General features: G+C 31.7%; 1 non-coding gene across 1 annotated transcript; it reads right to left on the minus strand.

Annotated features, from left to right (window-relative positions):
- Nucleotides 1-17,777: 17,777 nt before the first annotated feature.
- Nucleotides 17,778-17,885, minus strand: LOC130943192 (small nucleolar RNA R71). Its single transcript, XR_009071721.1, has one exon. It is a non-coding gene; the product is annotated as a small nucleolar RNA R71 (small nucleolar RNA).
- Between the last annotated feature and the right edge of the window lie 2,988 nt (nt 17,886-20,873).

The following is a 20,873-nucleotide window of genomic DNA, read 5'->3' on the forward strand; positions in this document are numbered from 1 at the left end:
CATTATTGTTTGTCTTGCAGTTTTGTGATTTTGCTTTATGAATGGTAATATGTTTTAGAGGCATGCACTTATGTTTAGGTGTGGTAGATATCCATGGATCTACTAAGAATAGACATACCAATTTGAATATATATCTACCTGAAAGATCATCTTCATCTACTAAGAATGGACATACCAATTCGAATCTTTAGTATTGATGATAAAAAAATACTACATACTTAACAATACTAGATGATTTTGTTTGTACGTAGTTAGTAGTAGTTGGTTACTTGGTTTTTTTTTCAATTCTTGATATATAGGAAAATGATATAGTACAAAAATAAAGTTAGTTTTGTGAATTTTAATTCGAACAAGTGTGTAAAAAAAATAAGTTGTTTCTTGAATTGATAGTGAAGGTTTATTTAAATTGTTTTGCATTGATTCAATTTTATGCAAACTCCCCTTTGTAAACTGTAATCCAAACACACACTAAGCAGATTCTATTTTGGCAGGTAAGTTTCCTTTACCACTTCAAAAAAGTGTGACTTGCTATATGTTAATACCTTTAGTTCTCCTAATGCAGCTTGGTTAGTTTCTTCTTATTCATATGTTTATCTCATATAGATATGTTGACTTTTGGTTAGTTCAAAACAATGCAAATGATGTATGTTTTATGTGATCTTTTGTTCCTTCTTTAAATTAGGCACCTTTCAACTATAATCTTCTATTTTTTTAACGGTTATTTCTGAAATTTTTTATTATTAAACATTAGTTGATAATATTATTGTAAATTTAATTAAAGGATTATGTATACTGATATTTTAATGATTTACCTTTGGGAATTTTAATTGTTTTCTTTAAATTAAGAAATTTTCTTTGAAATATGTGCTAGACTTTTTGATAAGAAATACACATGTTTTTTAATAGTTCTACGCTCACAAATCTCCAAAGGAGGTGAGATTAGATTTACAGCAAAAAATACAAGTGTATTTTAAGTAATATTATTTAGATAATAATATACATGCAAGTATTATTTATAGTAATACTATTTTTTTCTTTTATTGATTTCTTTTTATGACACCTAAATGGATGTAATCATTGCATGAAGATGCAGGTTTTTCTGGTTACTTGAGTTGCTTTTAAGGCCATGGCTTCTTCTTGGAGTCCAAAGCATGAGAAGATGCAGAAGAACTTGAGTACAAAGTTAGCTGTGGCAATAAGAAGTGTTCAATGGAGTTATGACATTTTATGTTCACCTTCAACAACCCAAGATGGGTAATCAATTTAAAAACAAAAACTTTTTAGAATACAAAAAACAATGCCACTTTTCTCTCATGATATGAAGTTTCTGTTTTGGTAATTTTGATTCTTTTGAGTCTTGTGTATATGATGATCATTGTGTTCCGTTAGTTTCATGAAGAGGTTGTCTTGTCAGAACTTTGAAACATACATAAGGCTTTCGTTACGCAAAAAAAGAAACATGTTATTCATACTTCATTTAGTTTACGACTTCATCAGCCTTTAAGAATTAGCATGTAAGTACTTCTGTCTTGGATCCAACTTTCTGCCTGTTTTATGTAATTAAACTTTCAGTGGGTTACACCATTGATGATAGCAAGGCCCCTATATTTGATTTGTTATTATAATCTATTTAATCTTTCTTTATGATGCTATGGTTTTCAAATTTTTCCCTCCCATTTGATCCTATGTCTCCATGTTCCATTATCTTTTCTTTATAATTTGAAGTCGAGGTCATTGTCTCTTGACAATACTGATAAAACATCCATGGGGTCACTGATATTTGGTGCAGTCATATAATATCATTTTTTTTTCAATTTGATGAGTATAACTACACAAGTGTTGTATAGTTAAATGGATGAAACTTTGGTGGTCTTGTATAAAAATTATATCAATTATTCTCTTTTATTCTTACATTTACTAGTGCATTTATTTTTGTATTACTTTGATATCTATACTCTTTGGATTCGTCTTTGTGCTTTTTACTCTATTGACAAAAATGATTTCAAGTCTTTAGGAATGGTGATTTTTTGGCAATTTGTTTGGTATAAAGAATGGTTGCGTATGCCTATTTTCAATGTTTGTTAATAGCTCTTATTATATTTTAAACTCAGCTAAACTTCATAATTTCTGGCAAATATTTTGGGGTCAATATAAATTAAGCTGTCAAAAATTTATTAGCAAAATATAAGAAATGGGCTATAGTAACGGAGGAATGTGATTGATCTCTTAGCAAACAATATATCATCGAGTTATTTGAATTCTTTCTAGAACTTGTATGTTATTTTATGGTTGGTACTTTTTAACTTGAGGTTTAGGATACTGTCTCCTATATAAATGAGTATTCTACTAAAGTGCTAATTGGTTTCAAAAAATACTAGGAACATGTTAAAGATTTTGTTACCTGCATCTCAAAGTATCTAAGCCAGATTGTTATTTTAGATAACAATTCCTTCGTCTTTTTATTGCAACCAGTGAATGGTATTCCATGTATTGCCTTTTTTGTAGGACAACCACATGACACACAGGTGCAAAGATCTTTGCTATTTAACATTGAAATTTAAAGTCTTCAAAGCCAAAATATAAAAAACTTCAAATCTCCCATATTAAATTGTGGATAGTTTTGAAGCACAAATTTTGGCAAGAAGCAAAAAAATGGTGCAGTATCTGTTGCATTTGGATAAGTCATATAATATTTAGTTGTTATAGTTTTTTTTAATTTATTTATTATTTCTGGTAGTTGTAGTAGTAGTAGATTAATAATATGGAAAATTTAGATGTCCATAAAAGTGACATGGGATTGGTTTTATATCGGTATAAAAAAAGGGTAAAAGTTTTCATTTTTCAAGATAAAATTGATATTGATTTTAACATAGTCTAAATAACAAATTAATTAATAGGTATTTTTTAGAATATTTGTTAAGAGCCCGTTTGGGAAATGGCAAAAGTTTTTTTTTTACTTTTGAATTATGAAAAGTCACAATATAGGTGTTTGACACTATTTGAAAAAAAGCTTTTAACTTTTCGAAAAGTTAATCCATAACTTTTTGAAGAAGTAGAAATATACTTCTTCTTTTCGATAAGTCATTCTATCATTTTTCTAAAAAAAATTGCTTTAAAAAAATATACTTTCATTCATGGCTCTGTAATATTTCCTGTTTCTGATGAAAATACTGTCTCAATGTTGGAAGTATTCGCCCTCCACCACCTTTTTTATGTAATGATTCATCTGTTGAAACTATTGACCTTCCAACACTATTTTAAAATAATGTTCCATCTGAATCACCTACTTCATATATTTCTTTCAATTATTTTTTTTATCATTTTACCACTCTATTTTATTATTAAATTTGTATTTAATATTGTGTGTGATATGAAATCGTAGTTTTAATTTTATTTTTTTCACATGTTATTTTATTTTTATATAGCTTGCTATTATTTTTATAATTAGTTATAACAAGTTCTTGAGTTATTTATTCAAACGCTACAACTTTAAAATAAGTACTTTTATAATTAAAAATTCAAATACAAAATAACTTATTTATAAGTTGTTATTAATAAAAGTCCTTATACGTTAAGCTCTTTTTTCAAAAGAACTTATTTAAGTTGTTTACCCAAACTGAGCCTAAGTAGATAATAATAGTAACTTTTGAGTCACCAATAAACAAGTGCTTCTTTAACAAATTTAACAAGCGCATTTGTTAATCAAATTCTTGAAAACATATTTATCCTTTGCTCAAATAGAGTCCACACATCCATGCTTACAAAGAACATATTAGTGTTAATAACAGTTCCTTAAGACTTAGATTTATTATCTTTGAGTGAGCTATGGATATTCACATTTTGATTCCCCGTCAAAAATTCAATTTTTTTCTTCCCTTTTTTGAGTTGTGCCATCAAAGATTCGATTAAACTGAATTAAACTGGAGAATGATGCTAGGTGTAACACTTATTATTGTTTTTTTTTTTGGTAATTAAAATAAAGTCTAAAAGTCCAGTTGAAGATTACATATCAAAGATAAATCGGACTGTGGAGGCCTCTCTACAATCATCATCTAACATATATTTGATTTCTTTAAGATAATTATCTATGAAATAGAAACCTAACTCTTTAGTGACACTTCTTTTGGCTAACCAGCACACACATTTTTCTCTCTGTAAGTGTGCTTAAAAATTAAAATTCAGTCTCTTTTCATCATTAGACTAACACTTCTAGGTGTACACTTATGTACAAGTATGTATAGACTTTTAAGATGAGAGTTTGGACCATTTAAAAAAAAAGTTTAATGGACAAAACAGGCTAACGAATTTAGTTTTTATTTTTTTTTTGTCTAAATAGATAATTTTTTATTTAAAAAAAATTATATTATGGACTAAAAATCTAAAATATTAATTTTCGAACAAATTTTTTGTCTTTAATAGATAATGTTAGAATTTGAGTTATTTTTTTTTATTAGAAGTAAAGATATTTGAATTAGATTGGTAAGAAAAAAATTGTTAAAAAATTAATAAAAATAGGAAAAAAGAATAAAAAAATAAAAAAACAACTAAATGGGTTTGTCCATTTATTTCGCAGCCAAGTACGTTAAAGAACTCTAAAAGTGCCAATCCCAATGGACCCAACTCATTTTAACGGTTTTAATTAGAATTTCGTAATGTCATGGTCAAGTAACGTAAACGAATTCAGTATTAGTGTTTTAAAAAAGAAAAAATGAACAGAAATATAATTTTAATTAACAAAAGAAAATGTAATTTTAAATCTTAAGTGTAATTTAGTTTACTTTTATGAACAAAAAATATTATTCTATAATACATCTATTTTTTTTATTTTGTGCTTAATATATATTTAGATTAACATTAAAAATCTTTGTATAATAGAATATTTTATTAATATGAAAAGAACTCAAATTTTAAAATTATACCTATCTACGATATTTTGATATAATAAAAAGTTAAAAATATTATTCAAAATAAATAATTTTTTGTGGTAAAAATAAATTCGGTAGCCGTTCATTTGTACGGGTCAAATGCTAGTAAGTTTAGAGTTTAGGATTATATTATTATGGTAAAATTTAAAACATGATGCATGCTACATGGTTGGTCAGGATTTGGTTAGGAGGACATTTATCATTACAAGATTATATGGCTATGAAAATCATAAAAGAATAGTACCTTAAACCTTAATCATCGATCAGTATATTAAATATTAGATGACCTTCTTTTGTTGGCATGTAAAGGACAAGAGTTAGTTTCAAGAGTAGTTAGAAGTAGTTGTGGTAGTTGAACTAGATACGGAAAGTCTGTTATACTTAGGATATATATATATACTAATTTGTTGGCATATCAGCTGATATATTATCACGATCTGGTCTGGCGTTTATGACTGGCACTTAAGAGTGTCATTCTCAACAAGTCTTAGAAATAGATTTCATAAAAAAAATTAAATAGAATTTTCTACAATATTATCAGTACATATTCAGATATCAAATTTAACTCAAATTAAGCATACTTACAGAAAATTTTAGTTACAGCAAAACATAATTTAATAATGAATAAAGTATCGTTTTTATTCCCAACATTTAGAATAAATTTTAAAGTTGTCCCTAACGTTTTAATCGTCTTATTTAAGTTTCTAACGTTTTAAAATTAGCTCAATGTTGTCATGCCGTTAGGGATCCGTTAACAGAATTGACGGTGAGACAAAGTTGAGACGATTTTGAAACGTTAGGGACTTAAATAGAACGAAAACATTAGGGACAAAAATGATACATAAAAATAAATTTAATTTTATCCTTCAAAAATATCAATTTTTTACTATACGTAATATTCAATTATTTTTTAATCACATCTAAGTAAATTACACTTAATTATCTTACTTTCATTCTAAATAATTTTTTTTATATTTTTATATTAAGTTACAACTTTAAGTGTAAACTTATAAAAAAAATAAAGTTATTTAGTGTAATTTACTTAGATGTGATTAAAAAATAATTGAATACTATGTACAGTAAAAAATTGATATTATTGGAGGATAAAACTAAAATTTATTTTTATGTATCGTTTTTATCCCTAACGTTTTTGTCCTATTTAAATCCTTAACATTTCAAAATCGTCTCAATTTTGTTCTGCCGTCAATTCTGCTAACGGCTCTCTTACGACAGGACAACAATGAGTCAATTTTGAAATGTTAGGGACTTAAATAGGACGATTAAAACGTTAGGGACTATTTTGGTATCTACCCCAAATGTTGGGGACAAAAACGATACTTTACTCTTCAATAATTCTATATAATTTTCAAGATAGTAAGACCATATATATGAATGTTTACAAAACAAACTATCTTAAATCACTGAGGTCGTCAGACCTTCCTGTGACATATGAAGCACTTTAAGAAATCTAAACATTTATCAAGATTAAATACTTATCAAGATATTTACAGAAGATATCATGACCTTAAACAATAAGGGTGACGGTTATCAGTGGTTAAAAGAAGTGGGGTTGAATCTTAACCTCCTTTTCTGCTGAATATTGCTTTTAGCTTTCTCAAAGAATCTTAGGAGATATTTTTGCTTTTATCTCGTTTCAAGTTGAGAGACACTTTGTAACCACCCTACCCCATAAAGCCTGTGATTTTTATTCTTTACAGCGTTCGCTGACACGCATAGGTTTATATATATGTAGCATAGATAACGAATTAGAATTAGAACATGTAGCGCAAAATTTTTCTTTTAGTGCTTCCAAGCGACGAACCTTTTTCCGATTCAATTATTTTATGGAATAAATACTCCCTTAAACTATATTAGTTAGATAATCCAAACTTTTGAACCGACTTGGTTTTCTTTCTCTCGGTTCAACCAAACCATGCTTTCCTTAAATAAACCAGACCTAAAAAAACTCTGATTAAACTCATCTTCTCTTCTTCTCTCACAACCGAACGTGTTGTCAAAGGAAAACCATGGTTACCTCTTCATGTAATCAATGCTGTGATGTGGTGTTGCAAGAGGAAGAGGCCACGAAGCCTTGTCACACCAGCTCACCTCTTCCCACCTTCTGTAGATATATATAGATGAGCCAAGTCTCTCAATTTTCCTGGAAACTACATGAAGAGAAGAAAGGAAGCAAGAGTGGCAGCCAAGAAGAAGGAAGAGGAAGACCCAACAGAAATCATCATCATCTGCGTGCGTCACCACCAAGAAGAAGAAGAAGGGTCATCAAGAGAGCTGCTACCCAAAGAAAGGATACAGAGAATCGGGGGAGAGAAAAAAAGGGGGGTGGGGCGCAAGAAACCGGGAGGGGAGGGGGAGAGAGAAGGGAAGGGAAGCCGCACCGCCATCCTGCTGCCTGTGATCTGCCACTGCTCCTCCTCCTCGCCCTTGCGGACGTCATCGCCTCGCCTTCGCTGTCGCTCTCTTCTCGCCGCACCTCCTCCTCGCCGCTCGCACTACTACCCGCGTCCTTGCCGCTGCTCCACGACCCTCACCGCCCGCCGCTTCTTCTTCTTTTTGTTGATGGTTCTGAGTTTTGATTATTCTGATCTTTTGAGTTTTGATTTTCTGATGGTTGATGGTTCTTCTGATTTTTAATTTTGTTGATGGTTCTTCTGATGATGATGATGATGACCATGATGATAATGGTGGTGGTGGTGATAGATTCTGGTTTAACTTGGGCTTCTGGTTGATTTTGGTTAATTTTGGGAGAAGTTCTGATGATGATGATGATGATGATGATGATGATGATGATGACCTTGATGATAATGGTGGTGGTGGTGGTGAATTCTGGGCTTAGGCTTCTGTTCTGCTTATTTCTACTGAATTTGGTTGATTTTGGGAGTGAAGGGAAATGGTATTTTCGTCTGAAGAACGATTTTAAAACAAACTGAAATTTTGGGGATCATTTTGTAGCGCAAAAAAGGTTGGAAATAAAATCAATTTTCGACCTCTATGTTGGAGACCAAAATCATACTTAACTCTAAGAAAAACAAAATAAACTTAACATTATTCATGATGCATATACAACAATATTATGCCAGATGTTAAAACATTTTTCATCATGCTAATTGAAAATTTTGAGATTCGATGTAAAAATTTTCTTTGTTTTAGAAATTAACAATTTTAATATTTTATTTACGAAAAAATCCGTGAAAAAATGTTTGGTTTTATAGAAAGAAAAGATCAATCTTTTTTATAGTTTAATATTAAAATTAAAAGATATATATTATTATGGCTTAGAAATTATTTGTTTCTTTTTTTTCTGTGTCTCATTCGAGAATATACACGTGTGTGTGACAGAGAGAGATGGGGAGATTTCATGATGCTGTTGAAACACTAAAGAAGAATGATAAATTTTACGGTAAATATGTAGGTTTATAAATTTTTTATTTTATTTTATGGGATGAGAGAGAAAATAAAAAAATAGGATTCATATATTGAACATTAATAAAATAATTTAAAATAATTATAAAAAAAATTTATACTCATTCTTTATATAACTTCAATTTATATAATAAAATGTCCAAAAAAATTGTATACAATTTCAACCGACGGATATTATCTTACTAAGCAGCAGACTTCAGTTTTAATAACTAGTCCTAAACGTCTGAATTATTAAATAATTCTAAACTATATATTTTTTAAGTTTTTTAATAATTATTAAATAATTTTTATTTAATTTTATTAATTATTTTTAATATTATTTAATTTTAAAATTTATTTTATATTTTATAAATTATTTTTCATGATATATTTTATTTATCTTTAGAATTCTATCATTAAATTTTATATAGATTAATCTTAAAATTAATTTTATTTTAATTTAAAAATTTTAGTTTTATCTTTTTCGATCTTAAAATTACTAATTTTATAATCTAATCTATCATCAATTTATTTTTTAATTATGTAATTCTATAATTGTAATCGTTTACGAATCTCCCCTACTATAATTATCAATTTGTTGCAACGATAATTATCGATTATAAATTGGTAGGTATGCGATTTTTGCAGTTGTAGAAATTACAATCTACAAAAAATTAACTGACTTTTTTATTGAAAAAATCATTTGGTTAGTAAACAAATGTCCTCCATTATGTTGTTTACAGCTCGTAAACCAATCGATTGATTTGTGAAGGAAAGTCAGTATTTATGCAATTAAATCAATTTTATTATTCATTCAATTGATTGGAGGAATAAATCAATTGATCGAATTTATACGTTCCAATTGATTGGAAGAAAAATCCACTTAATTAGAATGGTTGAGCATTGTCAAAAAAAGAAAACTTACTAAAAATATTTTTTAAGATTATTTTTTTTATATTTAAAAATTATAAGACTATTTTATTTTTATTTTTTTATATTAATTAATAAAATTAGCTATACACATATTAATATATGACATAATTCTTTAGAAAAAAATAACTACTTTAAATAATTAATACAATTATAAATATTATTTTATCATATAAAAATATTTTAAATTTTTTTAAAAGTTCTATAACATCATAAAATAAAACAAGAGAAAACCATATAAACACCCAATAGAATATTTTAGGAATGAATTCAATAAAATATTTTTAAATTTAATAATTTTTTCTGACTCAACAATCATTTTGTTTTATTATTCGTATCAAAATTTTAGATTTAATTAGAATGAGATCGATGTTATGTGTATACTTATAAATAAATTATTATACTATATATATAGTATATTCTATTATTGTATAAAGATAGATTAAAAACCATATAAACTAATGTTAAATTTTAAGTGTTTTATATTAAAATTATTTTGCAAAATATCTTTTTGAATTCACTTATCTATATGAAACATACATTTTTTATATTAGAGTGATATAACATGAGTGCATGACTATCTCAAAAAAGCATAGCCATGTTCATGAATTTATCCTATTGTATATTTGAACATAATTTTTGCACATAACAACTACTAATAGAATAAGGTTGTCCACGTTTTAGGGATGCTATATATAATCTAAATTAATTATTTTAAATAGAATATAATTAGAAAGACATACTATTAGTTTGAAATATGGTTGTTCAAATAGTAAAATAGATAAAATATTACTTCAACATATAAATACTCAATAACTAATTTTAAACTAAATTTTTTTAATAATTTAGACCGGTAATATCTAAACATTTAATTGTTTGTGTATATATTTCAAAAGTCATCTACCGATGTCATAACTAAAAAATTATATTCGTCCACTTCATTACTTAAGTAATAGAGTTTTAGATTGAACCACATTTAAGTACATTAGAAGAGACACGCCGAATAGCGATGGTTCTTTTAGAGATTTGCGGCGGTTAAAAACCGTCGCAAAATAGAATTTCAGCAGTTCGTCAAACGTCGCCTATTAGGGATGGTAATATGATTTTGCGGCAGTTTTAACTAACCGCTGGTACAACTGTCACAAATCAAATAATTGATTTGGCAGCAGTTGCAGAACCGCCGCTATTTCAGTAGTGGATTTTAAAAAAAAATATGCGACAGTTTTTAAAATTGCCGCAAATTTATGTGGTTCTTTTAAAAAAATACGACAGTTTAAACCGCCTCAAGTTCATACAAGAGCTTAAAAAAAAGGCTAATTAATTGCTCAAATGGTTTATACCATTTCTCTTTACTATAACATATTTTCTTTACATCATATTTATTATACTTGAGATATTAACATAAAGAAACACTAAATAAACAATAGATAGATTACACTAGCGCAATCCCATCTCCTTCCCTTAGTCCTTCAAAGCTCCAGTTAGCATATACTGCAAGAGCAATTGTCACCTGCTAATTACATAAAAAATTTTAGTTACAGTAGAAGAAAATCAAGCCAACACATATCATTAATTTCAGAAACATGAATTCGGTTACTATTTATCATCACTCTCCACAAATACTAATTCAAAATAACATCAATTTATGTTTTCAAGTTTTCCTAAAATTATTCTAGTTCTCTATTAAACAAGAAAAGTAAGAAACTTGTAGTAAAATAACAACATACCCTTAACTAAGCCACATTTTAGTAAAGCATCAATTATTGCAGTGTAAGGAGTTCTGAAGCCAGATTCTTTGCCTCTCCAAAACCCTGTATTTTACATAGAGAAAATGAGAAAATCGCTGCTAAAGAACCATCTCAAACCAATAGAAAAATTTAAGATAGTGTTGTAAATATTTTTGTTCTGTTATGACTAATATTTGCAATCCCTATAACTGCTAAACAATTATCACAATGAAACTTTCGATCTTACAAGATCATGGATCAGAGAAAAACCTTCATTAGTAAGTTATATAATGAGACAAATGTATATATTTTAAATTAGAAATTTTCCCAAACTAAATAAAACATAAAATGCAATGGCAAACTGCAGAAATTGATATGTAGTTATTTAATAAACAATTCCAGCAGGTACTAAACCTAAATAGAATTGAATTAATACCACTGACAAGAGTGTGTAACAATGTTTTCAACGTAAAATAGCATAAGAACTTCATTGGCATACAAGACAAAACAATTATAACAGTGACCACACAGTACACATATGAACATATGAATAAAGCAGAATGTTTAACTCAACATTTTTCCATAATTTTGAGAACCAACATAAAACTAATTTTCACTTCTTAACTTGACATGCCAATGCCATAGCCAAATTAATGATCATTAAATCATCATCTAAGTCCAGTGGTCATAGAGGAGAAAATGCTAAGGCTGGCCTTACCTCCAAAAAATTATCTTGTCTAAAGTATTTACATGTCACAGCTTTCCCTAACAAGCAAGCTTTTGTTCCAACGGCTCTCCTAACCATCCAATATCCCTGCATCCATTGAAAACAGCTAGCTGCTCAACACTACCAAGCATCAAATAGGGTATATAACATTTTACAATGAACCACGCACCTCAAAAATGCATCACTTCCATTTACAAACTTAGCCAATAGAGAATCTTTATTTATGGGTCTGTCAGCCACAAAATATAGAACCATACTATAGTTTAGTTTAGCAGGAACCTGATGTCGATGAAAGCAAAAGAAATCTTCTTGAGAAACTGATTTATAAGCATACACAAATTTATGATTCCAATTGAACACAATTTTAGAAAAATCAAGCACTACATTAATGCTTCCTGAGTTATTCAATAGGAAAGCCAGTGAAGGCATCAAACATATTCCACTATAAACACCATACTTTTAAAGTTAATCAATTCTGCATTCAATGACATTAGCTTAAAATTATGGATTAACAGCTATAGATACTTTCATAGTACATATAGCTGGGGATGTGGGAGATTCACAATAGGCATATAGTTTCATGGTACCTAATAATGGCTTTTTTTAACACTCTTTCTTGAACACTTTTGCATCAAATGGATTTCCATTTGCAATAAAAAAGGAAAAAAATAATATCCATACCTGAAGATTAATGACAAGGATAAATGGAAGCTTTTTCCCAACTTCTGACTGCAATTCAAAAGGAGGAACATATGAAAACAAGTTAATTGATAGTTTAGTATCTTAGCAGAAAGATTTATCAGCATATCCAAACAAATCAAACATCTCTTCTCCATTTCTACTTAATAAAAACTTCGTTTTACTTGAACCAGACATCTAGGATGCAGAGCAATTTTGTCTACAGATTGTTCGACTGTGAACCAATCAACTGCTATGAGTCTCAAAAGCGGATCTCCTCCAACTACCTGCGTCATAAATTTTTATGTCCATAATATTCAGCCAAAACCAAAAAATATACAACAAAACTATGCACAAGCAGATAAAAATATATTTTAAAATATGTATAGTTCTTAAGTTGAAAGATATATTTGAATTCACATAATTGATTAGAGTTTACATGATCAATATAAGGAGCATATATTATTATTGGGTTCAACCGTTTAAGGAATGGGTCCTAACACATGAATTAGTTAACAGGATAATGAAGTGGGATTGAAAGAATTGCTCTTCGTAAACACAAAACTAAACCATTGAATAACAACAAAGCACCTAATAAAAAAATAATCCACCAAACAGGCTCCTATAAAAAAAATTACCTACTAATTAAGTACTAACCTTCAAAGTAAGCTTCATAAGGTGTTAGTTAATGATAATTTAGAACATTACTAATTAATCAAGTGGAACACTTGGTTCATGAAATTAATAAACAAACACAAGTGAAGATGACAGCTGAAACAAGATTAACCATCAAAATCAAGGAATTCAGTCATTTATACCACACAAATCTCAAATCTCAAAGTGAAATTGATTCAATAACATTGCAAAGTGATCAGATAATGTTTGGTTTCAGCAGTGCACTAAATAGAAGTACTTTGATTATTCTGCTCAGGTATTCAAGTTTTTCTTGTACAACATTGTGTATACGGATTATGGACCCATCCAGCAAGATATATACTCACATTAATAATTGAGGAATTAATGCCTTTGAACTAATTTTGATTAGCGTCCAATCTTAAAAGACAATATCAAAACTAATACAATAATTTATATAGGGTGAGCTAGATATACATCTATGTTTAAAGTCATTATATACTACAAGTAGTAGTGATTTGGATTAAAAGCTGGACATTAAAATTATATATAACATCCAGTCACAGCAGTCCAATTACTACCTAAATCCTACTCATGTATTTTACCATAGCCCTGGGAGCCGAACAATAAAGAAAAATTAATTAGCCTAATTTTATACCACACTAATTGGTGTATTAACCATATTTACTGGTTTCTATTGACTAGTTTGATGATTATTGATTAATTCTCAGAGATTCAAATCACAGCACGAACTACTTATAGTTTCACACTTCATTGATCATAGGAGAAAATTCTTTTCAAACATAAACTAGCAATATGATGAGCGGATAATTTATACGCTTTTTGGCATTGTTTTTACATAGTTTTTAGTATGTTAGTTACTTTTTAGTGTATTGTTATTAGTTTTTATGCAAACACCACATTTTTGGAATTTACTATGAGTTTGTGTATTTTTCTGTGATTTCATATACTTTTTCGTTGAAATTGAAGGACCTGAGCAAAAATCTGATTCAGAGGCTAAGAAAGGACTGCAGATGCTGTTGGATTCTGACCTCCCTTCACTTGAAGTGAATTTTCTGGAGCTACAGAAGCCCAATTGGCACGCTCTTAAATGCGTTAGAAAGTAGACATCTTGGACTTTCCAGCAATGTATAATAGTTCATACTTTGCTCGAGATTTGATGACCCAAACTAGCGTCCAAACGCCCACCAGAGACCCTTTTCTGGCGTAAAACGCCAGAACTGGCACCAGAACTGGGGTTAAACGCCAAAATTGGCATCCAAGCTGGCGTTTAACTCCAAGGATGGCCTATGCACGTGAAAGCTTCAAAGCTCAGCCCAAACACACACCAAGTGGGTCCCAGACGTGGATTTCTGCACTATCTGCACTTAGTTACTCATTTTCTGTAAACCCTAGTAACTAATTTAGTATATATAGAACTTTTTACTATTGTATTGGAGTCTTTTTGGAACCCTTGAGCTTTATGATCATCTTTGGGGAGGCTGGCCATTCGGCCATGCCTAGACCTTTTTCTCTTATGTATTTTCAACGGTGGAGTTTCTACACCTCATAGATTAAGGTGAGGAGCTCTGCTGTTCCTCATGAATTAATGCAAGTACTATTATTTTTCCTTCAATTCACGCCTACTTCTTCTCCAAGATATACTCTTGTACTTAATTCAGTTAAGTCAGACTGAAGGGGTGACCCGTGACAATCACCCACTATCTTTAGTACTGGATTAGCCAAGATCCGCGTGCCTGACAACCACAAAACGGTCTACATAATGTTCAACGTAGTCATTGGATGCCAGCCAGAGTATACTCTCTTGAGTCTCTAATCCACGGATTCACATCATCTTTCCTGACAACAGAGCATCCGACCCCATGATTAGGATCTTCATGGTATAGGCTAGAATCAATAGACAGCATTCCTGAGATCCGAAAAGTCTAAATCTTGTCTGTGGTATTCCGAGTAGGATCTGGGAAGGGATGACTGTGAGGAGCTTCAAACTCGCAAATGTTGGGCGCAGTTACAGTGTGCAAAAGGATCAATGGATCTTATTCCGACACAAGTGAGAATCGACAGATGATTAGTCCTGCGGTAGTTGTGCCTAGTATTTTTCATCCGAGACGAGAAATTCGACAGTTGATTAGCCGTACAGAAACTGTAGCCAGACCATTTTCACTAAGAGGATCATACAACTTGCCATGGAAGGGAGAATGATTGGATGAAGACAATAGGAAAGCAGAGGTTCAGAAGCGACAAAGCATCTCCAAACGCTTATCTGAAATTCCCACCAATGAATTACATAACTATCTCTATGTTATTTTCCATTGTATTTACCTTTTAATTATCAATACCTCATAACCATTTGAATCCGCCTAACTGAGATTTACAAAATGACCATAACTTGTTTCAAGCCATCAATCTCCGTGGGATCGACCTTTACTCATGTAAGGTATTACTTGGACGACCCAATGCACTTGCTGGTTAGTTGTGCGAAGTTGTGAAAAGTGTGATCACAATTTTGTGCACCAAGTTTTTGGCGCCATTGCCGGGGATTGTTCGAGTTTGGACAACTGACTGTTCATCTTATTGCTTAGATTGGGTAATTTTATTTTATGTTTAAGCTTTTTATTTTTATTTTCGAAGAAAATACAAAAAATTTAATAAAATCATAAAAAAATAATAATATATTTTGTGTTTCTTGTTTGAGTCTAGTGTCAAATTTTAAGTTTGGTGTCAATTGTATGTTTTTAATTTTCTTAAGTTTTCGGAAATACATGCATTGTGTTCTTCTGTGATCTTCGAGTTGTTCTTGATGATTTCCTTTGTTCAATCTCATGATTTTCTTATTTTGTGTTTTATGTTGTTTTTCATATGTATTTTCGACTTCATAGTGTCTAAACATTCAAAATTTCTAAGTTTGGTGTCTTGCATGTCTTTCTTTTCTAAAAAATTTTCAAAAAATATGTTCTTGATGTTCATCATGATCTTCAAAGTGTTCTTGGTGTTCATCTTGACATTCAAAGTGTTCTTGCATGCATTATTGGTTTGATCTTAAATTCTTATGTTTTGAGTCATTTAGCGTTTTTCTCTCCCCTCATTAAAAATTAAAAAAAAAGTCAAAAATATATATCTTTTCAAGTAAATAATATAGAGAAATGAAGATTCAGAACATAAAGTAGAATAATCACAGAGAAAAAGAGCTCACTGGCAAGAAAACGACAGTAAAGAGGCACTTTGGGCGTTAAACGCCAGAATGGCTATCGTTCTGGGCGTTTAACGCCAGTAAAGCTATCATTCTGGGCGTTAAATGCAAGAATGGGCAGCGTTCTGGGCGTTTAGAAAAACGCCAAGTAAAGAAGGATTTCTGGCGTTTAACGCCAGTCAGGGTATCTGGCTGGGCGTTAAACGCCCAAAAAGGCAGCCACATGGGCGTTAAACGCCAGAATGGATATCATTCTGGGCGTTTAATGCCAGGATGACACAAGGGAGGTAATTTCATTTCCAATTCAAAATTTTTTTTCAAAATTTCATGTTTTAATTCATAATTTTAAAATCTTATCTTTCCACATTTTCAAAATTCCTTGCTAACAATTAATGTTTTGATTCAAAACATTCAAGTTTGTTACTTTCTTGTTAAGAAAGGTTCAATTTTTGAATTTTAGAATCATATCTTTTAATTTCTTGTTAGTCAAGTCATCAATTTTAAAATCAAATCTTTTTCAATCATATCTTTTCAATCATATCTTTTTAAAATCATATCTTTTTCAATCATATCTTTTTAAATTTTGATTTCAAAATCTTTTTTCCAACTTCTTATCTTTTCAAAATTTATTTTCAAATCTTTTTCAACTAATTACTATTTCTTATCTTTTTCAAAACCACCTAACCACTTTTCAACTTCCGATTTTTGAAAATTACTAACCACTTTTTCAAAAATCTTTTTAATTAACTAATTATTTTAGTTTTAATTTTCGAAAAACTCTCTCTCTCTCATCTCTTTTTATTTATTTGCTAATACTTCTCTTCTACTTATAATTCGAACCCTCTCTCTCCCTCTGTGTTCAAATTCTTCTTATTCTCTCTCTACCTCAGTCCTCTATCCTTCTTTTATTCTGACACATCAAGGAATCTCTATACTGTGACATAGAGGATTCCACTACCCCTTTTGTTCTTTTCTTTTTCATATGAGCAGAAACAGGGATAAAAATATTCTTGTTGAAGCTGATCCTGAAACTGAAAGGACTCTGAAGAAGAAGCTAAGAGAATCTAAAGCACAACACTCCGGAGAGGACCTTTTAGAAAATTTCAAAAAAGAAGTAGACATGGCAGCCGAACCCAACAACAATGCAAAAGATGCAAGGAAGATACTTGGTGACTATACTGCACCAACTTCCAACTTCTATGGAAAGCATCTCAATTCCTGCCATTAGAGCAAACAACTTTGAGCTTAAGCCTCAATTAGTTTCTCTAATGCAGCAGAATTGCAAGTTTTATAGACCTCCATTGGAAGATCCTCATCAGTTCTTAGCTTAATTCTTGCAAATCTGTGATACTGTTAAGACCAATGGGGTTGATCCCGAGGTCTACATACTTATGCTTTTCCCTTTTGCTGTAAGAGACAGAGCTAGAACATGGTTGGACTCACAACCTAGAGAAAGCCTGACCTCTTGGGATAAGTTAGTCAATGCTTTCTTAACCAAATTCTTTCCACCTTAAAAGATAAGCAAGCTTAGAGTAGAAGTCCAAACCTTCAAACAGAAGGAAGGTGAATCCATCTATGAAGCTTGGGAAAGATACAAGCAATTAACCAAAAGGTGTCCTTCTGACATGCTTCCAGAATGGAGCATCATATGTGGTGCACAAAATCATAATCACACTTTTGCAATTCCGCACAACTAACCAGCAAGTGCATTGGGTCGTCCAAGTAATACCTTACGTGAGTAAGGGTCGATCCCACGGAGATTGTCGGCTTGAAGCAAGCTATGGTTATCCTGTAACTCTTAGTCAGGAGATCAATAATTCTCAGGTTTAATTGTGAAAAGTAGAAGAACATGAAATAAATACTTGTTTTGCAGTAATGGAGAACAGGTTGAGGTTTTGGAGATACTCTATCTTCTGAATCTCTGCTTTCCTACTGTCTTCTTCTTCATACATGCAAAGCTCCTTCCATGGCAAGCTGTATGTAGGGTTTCACCGTTGTCAATGGCTACCTCCCATCCTCTCAGTGAAAATGTTCAACGCGCTCTGTCACAGCACGACTATTCATCTGTCGGTTCTCGATTATATCGGAATAGAATCCAGTGATTCTTTTGCGTCTGTCACTAACGCCCCACAATCGCGAGTTTTAAGCTCGTAACAGTCATTCAATTCCTGAATCCTACTCAGAATACCACAGACAAGGTTTAGACCTTTCGGATCCTCAAGAATGGCCGCCAATATATTCTAGTTTATACCACGAAGATTCTGGCTAAAGAATCCAAGAGATATCCACTCAATCTAAAGTAGAACGGAGGTGGTTGTCAGGCACACGTTCATAGGTGAGAATGATGATGAGTGTCACGGATCATCACATTCATCAAGTTGAGGAGCAAGTGATATCTTAGAATGGAAACAAGCATGTTTGAATGAAAAATAGTAGTAATTGCATTAATCCATCAAGACACAACAGAGCTCCTCACCCCCAACCATGGGGTTTAGAGACTCATGTCATAGAAGGTACAATATGAAACGTGTAAAGTGTCATGAGGTACAGATACAATGTCAAAAGATCCTATTTATAGTGAACTAGTAACCTAGGATATACAGAAATGAGTAAATGACGTAAAAATCCACTTTCGGGGTCCACTTGGTGTGTGCTTAGGCTGAGCATTGAAGCTTTCATGTGTAGAGACTTTTTCTGGAGTTAAACGCCAGCTTTTGTGCCAGTTTGGGCGTTTAACTCCAACTTTTGTGCCAGTTCCGGCGTTAAACGCCGGGAATTCTGAAGCTGATTTGCAATGCCAATTTGGGCCATCAAATCTCGAGCAAAGTATAGACTATTAGCATTGCTGGAAAGCCCAGGATGTCTACTTTCCAATGCAATTGAGAGCTCGCCAATTGGGCTTTTGTAGCTCCAGAAAATCCACTTCGAGTGCAGGGATGTCAGAATCCAACAGCATCTGCAGTCCTTTTTCAGCCTCTGAATCAGATTTTTGCTTAGGTCCCTCAATTTCAGCCAGAAATCACATAAAAACACACAAACTCATAGTAAAGCCCAGAAAAGTGAATTTTAAATAAAAACCCATAAAAACATACTAAAAACTAACTAAAATGTACTAAAAACATACTAAAAACAGTGCCAAAAAGCGTATAAATTATCCGCTCATCAATATGCATATTCTATGATGGTCTGTCTGAATTGTCTAAGATGTCATTAGACCATTCTGCTGGTGGATCTCTTCATCTGAAAACTCCCGCAGAAGCCCAGGAACTCATTGAGATGGTTGCAAATAACCAGTTCATGTACACTTCTGAAAGAAATCCTGTGAATAATGGGATGACTCAGAAGAAAGGAGTTCTTGAGATTAATACTCTAAATGCCATATTGGCTCAGAACAAAATATTGACCCAGCAAGTCAATATGATTTCTCAGAATCTGATTGGATTGCAAGCTGCATCCGGCAGTGCTAAAGAAGCCTCCTCTGAAGGAGAAGCTTATGACCCTGAGAATCCTGCAATGGAAGAGGTGAATTATATGGGAGAATCCTATGGAAACATCTATAATCCTTCATGGAGGAATCATCTAAATTTCTCATAGAAGGATCAACAGAAGCCTCAACAAGGCTTCAACAACAATAATGGTGGGAAAAATAGGTTTGGTAATAGCAAACCTTTTCCATTATCTTCTCAGCAACAGACAGAGAATTCTGAGCATAGTCTCTGATCTATCTAAGTCCACTCCCAGTTTCATGAATGAAACAAGGTCCTCCATTAGAAATTTGGAGGCACAAGTGGGTCAGCTGAGTAAAAGAGTTGCTGAAACTCCTCCTAGTACTCTCCCAAGGAATACAGAAGAGAATCCTAAAAGAGAGTACAATTCTATAACCATATCCAAAGTGGCTGAACTTGGAGAGAGTGAAAAGGCAATAATTTCCAGTGAGGAAGACCCTGCTGGACGTCCACTGACCAATAAGGGATTTCCTAATGAAGAACCAAAGGAATCTGAGGCTCATACAGAGACTATAGAGATTCCACTAAATTTACTTTTGCCATTCATGAGCTCTGATGAGTATTCTTCCTCTAAAGAGGACGAAAATAGTGTTGAAGAGCAAGTTGCTCAGTATCTAGGAGCAATCATGAAGTTGAATGCCAAGTTATTTGGTAATGAGACTTGGGAGGATGAACCTCCATTGCTCATCAATGAACTAAATACATGGATTCAGCAGACATTGCCTCAAAAGAAACCGGATCCCGGAAAGTTCCTAATACCTTGCACCATAGGCACCATGACCTTTGAAAAGGCTCTGTGTGACCTGGGGTCAGGTATCAACCTCATGCCACTCTCTGTAATAGAGAAACTAGGGATCTTTGAGGTACAAGCTGTAAGAATCTCACTAGAGATGGCAGACAAATCAATGAAACAGGCTTATGGACTTGTAGAGGATGTCTTAGTGAAAGTTGAAGGCCTTTACATCCCTGCTGACTTCATAATCCTAGACACTGGGAAGGATGAGGATGAATCCATCATCCTTGGAAGACCCTTCCTAGCCACAGCAAGGGCTGTGATTAATGTGGACAGAGGAGAGTTAGTCCTTCAATTGAATGAGGACTACCTTGTGTTTA

Source organism: Arachis stenosperma, chromosome 7, assembly GCF_014773155.1.
Source record: "Arachis stenosperma cultivar V10309 chromosome 7, arast.V10309.gnm1.PFL2, whole genome shotgun sequence".
Lineage (NCBI taxonomy): Eukaryota > Viridiplantae > Streptophyta > Magnoliopsida > Fabales > Fabaceae > Arachis > Arachis stenosperma.